Source organism: Manis javanica, chromosome 11 (genome assembly GCF_040802235.1).
Source record: "Manis javanica isolate MJ-LG chromosome 11, MJ_LKY, whole genome shotgun sequence".
Lineage (NCBI taxonomy): Eukaryota > Metazoa > Chordata > Mammalia > Pholidota > Manidae > Manis > Manis javanica.
The window spans coordinates 23866825-23871919 of NC_133166.1; the positions used below are offsets into that span (position 1 = coordinate 23866825).

The 5095-nt window shown below is 38.0% G+C and overlaps 1 pseudogene; it reads left to right on the forward strand.

Moving 5' to 3' along the window:
- Nucleotides 1–1111: 1111 nt before the first annotated feature.
- On the forward strand, nt 1112–2055 carry LOC140844191 (olfactory receptor 52B4-like; annotated as a pseudogene).
- Nucleotides 2056–5095: the final 3040 nt, after the last annotated feature.

A 5095-nucleotide genomic window follows, 5' to 3' on the forward strand; every position in this document is an offset into this window, starting at 1 on the left:
TCCTTCTCTTTTCTTTTGTTCTTATACTCCACATATGAGTGAAATCATTTGGTGCTTTTCTTTCTCCACCTGGGAAGAAGATGTGGTTCATAAACACAATGGATCTTTTCTTTTTTTAGATCTTTTTAAATACCTCTTCAATAGGGGGAATTAACATTTGTCTCCAATTCTTCAACCTGTCTGGCTACAAATTTGGTTTTCTCTCAAATCATAAGCCCTGAGGACTCATGAAAATTCTCCTATCCCCCTATATTCCTGGTTTGTAATATGGTGCTTAAAAAATAGTTACTGCTTCCTGAATGGCTGAGATAATGAATAAACAAATGTTCATCAATTGAAAAATGATAAAATTTTCACCTGCAGAAAAATATTCCAAATATCATGTACTTTCATTACAGCAATAATGCTTTATTTTCCCAATTTAGCCATTTCTAAACTTAATTCCCTAAGGTGTGAGCATGAGCAGTGCCTCAATTCAGGCACACAGGTCTGGTCAATCTCTTTAAAGTTCTCTTGACTCTCTTAATAAATGAGAAATTGTATGCGGTGAAGTCAGAGAGATTTCAAACTCATTCCCATGACCTGGGCCAAATGTCTATCCAACCACCTGGCCTGCTTTCTTCAGTACTCCCCACACACAGCCACCTGGAGCTGAACATTGTTTCACAAACATGCTATACTTTTATTTGAATACCCACATTTTCTTCTGCTGCTTCTCTCTCTTTTCATTATTCTCCTTATGATAAACTGCTCATCACAAGGTCAAGAAACATCTTGTTACAGCCCTCCTTCAAGGAACATATATATATGTTACATATAATGATTTCATTTGTATATTTATAATCCTCTGTTTATAGGAGAAATACATACAGTAATATGTTTAATTTTATTAGCTGGAGATATATATATGTCTTTTAATTAGACTATTACTGGTTGAGGTTGAGAAAATAACCTGTTGACTTTTTAAATTTCTTATCTGCATGTTCAAAGAAAATGGAGAGTGTGAGATATGTCAAAGAATCTTTGTGACTTCACACAGAACACTTTGAGAAAATCTGTATTTTCTTATCACTGTGAATAGGGGGTGATGTCTCTGGTGGTCTCCAAAAGTATGACTACCTGAAACCACACTGGTGTCAGCCACACAGTCTTCCGCTTGCTGGGCATCCCTGGCCTTGAGGACCGGCACAGGTGGATTTCCATCCCCTTCCTCATTTCCTATGTCATCGCCCTGCTTGGGAACAGCCTGCACATCTGCATCATCCTCACAAAGCGCAGCCTCCATGAGCCCATGTACCTCTTCCTCTGCATGTTGGCCAGAGCAGACATTGTCCTCTCCATGTGCACAGTGCCTCAGGCCCTGGCCATCTTCTGGTTCCATGCTGGGGAGATCTCCCTGGATCGCTGCATTGCCCAGTTCTTCATCATCCACTGCACTTTCTTGTATGAGTCAGGGATCTTGCTGGTGATGGCATTTGACGCTACATTGCCATATGCTACCCACTGAGGTACACCACTATTCTTACACATGCGCTGATTCAGAAAATTGGTGTGACAGTCTTTCTCAGAAGTTATTGTACAATTTTCCCAATCATATTTCTTTTAAAAAGGTTGACTTTCTGCCAAAATAATATCATTCCACATACCTTCTGTCAACACATTGGTTTGGCCAAATATGCTTGTAATGACATTCGAGTGAACATCTGGTATGGACTTTTTGTCATAATGTCAACAGTGGTCTTAGATGTCCTGCTAATTTTTGTTTCCTATCTAGTGATTCTCCATGCTGTCTCCCACATGCCTTCCCAAGATACTCACCACAAAGCTCTCAACACATGTGGCTCACATGTCTGCATCATCATCCTTTTTTATGGGCCTGCGATCTTCATAACCCTTACTCAGCGGTTTGGATGCCACATTCCACCTCATATCCACGTCTTGTTGGCTAATGTCTGCATTCTAGTTCTACCGATACTGAATCCCATCGTTTATGGGATCAAGACCAAGCAAATCCGAGAGCAGGTGGCTCACATATTTTTTCCAAAGCAGAAGTAACTTTGGAAGAGAAACAGAGTTTTCAGCATCTCTAGCCATCCATGATGTGATCTTTAGAAGTGATAGGTGGGAATAGTACTAGGAAGCTGAAACACTAGGAAATAGCTCAGTGAATTCTATTTCTGGAGCAAGTTCACCAGGGAGGTTATAGGACTTGGATCTTCTACTGCCAAAGCAATAGAGAGAGCAGTGTCATGCTTGACTCAGCAATCTAGTTCCTGCACAGAACCTGTGGCCAGACAATTGAGTTTCCAAAATCATGTAGCCTCCATGTTATCAACCTTATCTTTGGTAATAGATCAAATGAGAACAGTGCCCTGGTCTTGAAATTTGTTCAGTTATTCCTCACTAAATTTTCACCCTCTGTGACATCCCTGAACAACCACTTACAAATCACATACATACAGTGTTTCAGTTATGCAAGATGAATAATTTCTGGTGATCTACTGCACAGAATAGTAATTATAGTTAATAATACTGTATCATACATTTGAAATTTTCTGAGAGATTTGATCTTAAGTGTTCTTATCACCTATACACAAATGGTAACTATGAATGTGATGAATAGGTAATTAGCTTACTTGTGTTTATCATTTCATATTTGATATATGTATACATATATCAAAACATCATGATGTACACCTTAAATAAATGCAAGTTTTATCTGTTAATTAGACTTTAGTAAATCAGGGGAAAGAAGAACTCATTAAAAACAACCATTAGATTGGTTACTAATTTGGTGTGTATCCTTCCATATTTTTCTCTATGTGTCTTTATGTATCCTTGTGAAGCTACCTAAAAATTACATGAATATATCCATAAATATAGACAGACACTAATGTGATCTGTCTATATTTATAAAAAAAGGGTATTAATCAGCAGTTTGTCATGTACCATCACCTAATATGTCCATGACTTATATCACTAACTGTGAGAAGAGCATATGAGTAAGTGTCAGTCCCTGAAAAGGGGATTGTCTGTGTAACACTTGTCATGGATACTGGAGGTTGGGTTCCTATTCTTAACCAAAGATAATTCTTCTGGTATGACACTGAGTTTTAGGCAAGAGAAAGCAGCTGTTGGGGAGGGAGAATTTTCCTTTAGCCAACATGGTTCTCCTGGTAGGACTAAGAATCAAATTGACTTGAGACAGATAAACAGGGGAAATAACCAAAGTTTAAGTATGTGTGCACTGAGGCCCAATCATGAAATTGTGACCCAAAGTAATGACCAAGTCAGGCAGTTTTTATACATTTTAGACAAAGAGACAATAAATCTGTGAGGACTTGAAAGGACAAAGAAAACCTATGTTTGGGATTTTCCCCTAGAAAGGAATCCAGTGAGCATTAGTAAATTAGTAAAAAAGTAATAATATTTGATTTTGCAGCATTCTGGGGTTCTAAATTCCATATATACGGTCAATGATGTCTCTTTACTTTCCGTTACAGGGAAAGTAACTTTCACCTAGGAGACTTATTTCCTGATTTGAGTGGGGTAACAGACAAGAATGTCCCTCCTGCACTGGCTGGGTCTCCAGTCACTTTAATTCAAAGTCAGTATGCCCCAGTGGCACGTTTTTGGGTGGCCTGCCTTGGTCACTACAGGGGAATCTGTGATGCTCTAGAGTGCTGCCTTATTACAGCCAGCTCCTGAGTGGTGAAACTGTTAAGCAAAAATAATAGACATAAACAGGGTGAAGAGAGAATAAAGCCAGTAAAGCCCACTAAAGGAACTCAAAAAATTAACCAGACAAACCCAGAGAGCCAGAAAAGTTTCACAGAGTTAATGAGTTAATGAGTTTCAAAGGTCAGCAGTAACTTAGAATGCCCGGATATTTCCAAGATAAAGAAAAATATCGGAGCACAGCCTGTGTCTTCATTGTATCAATTAGATCAGGCCTTGTGAAATATATTTAGGCTGCAAAAAGCCCAGCTTATTCTTATAATTAAACTGTATGCTGTTTTTTTCCTCTTCTTCCTGCCCCTTAATCAAGTAACTCTGTAACCAGGGCTCATGACAGACCTCAAAGTATAAATAAACCTAGTTGACAAAGAATGCCAGATCCAGAACAACACAGTCACCTACATAACCCTATACTTAAGATGATTGGTTGTAGGCAATAAATGGATTTCCCCCACTTTATTTCTCCCTTTGGCTGATTTCAGTTTCAAAGGTAATTTTCCCAAGGCCTAGAGACAGATTATCAGCTCCAGAGATACAATTAGATTCACATTTTGGAAACTGGCAGTATCATCAAAGTGTCAAAACATTAATGGAAGTCGTTTAATCAATTCCTGCTGACAAGGTTTCTGTTAACAGATACTCAAGTTAGTTTTATTAATAATCTATTCTGAATTTTTGTTAAAGAGACTTATGTTCTACTTCAACTGGTCAGGGGATTTTTTAAACTCTTTTTGTCTTTACTTTTTTTTTGAGAGGGCATCTCTCATATTTATTGATCAATTGGTTGTTAACAACAATAAAATGCTGTATAGGGGACTCAATGCACAATCATTAATCACTCCCAAGCCTAATTCTCATCAGTCTTCAATCTTCTGAAGCATAAAGAACAAGTTCTTACATAGTGAACAAATTCTTACATAGTGAATAAGTTCTTACATGGTGAACAGTACAAGGGCAGTCATCACAAAACTTTTGGTTTTGATGACACATTATGAACTATAAACAATCAGGTCAAATATGAATATTCATTTGATTTTTATACTTGATTTATATGTGAATCCCACATTTCTTCATTATTATTATTATTATTATTATTTTTTAGTAAAATGCTGAAGTGGTAGGTAGATGCAAGATAAAGGTAGAAAACATAGTTTAGTGCTGTAAGAGGGCAAATGTAGATGATCAGATGATCAGGTGTGTGCCTATGGACTAAGTATTAATCCAGGCTAGACAAGGGCAGCAAAACATCCACGGATGCAGCAGATTTCTCTCAAAGCAGTGGGAGTGAGGTTCTGAGCCTCACCTCTGTTGATCCCCAATTTCTCACCTGATGGCCCCCCTCTGACTGTGCCTGTCT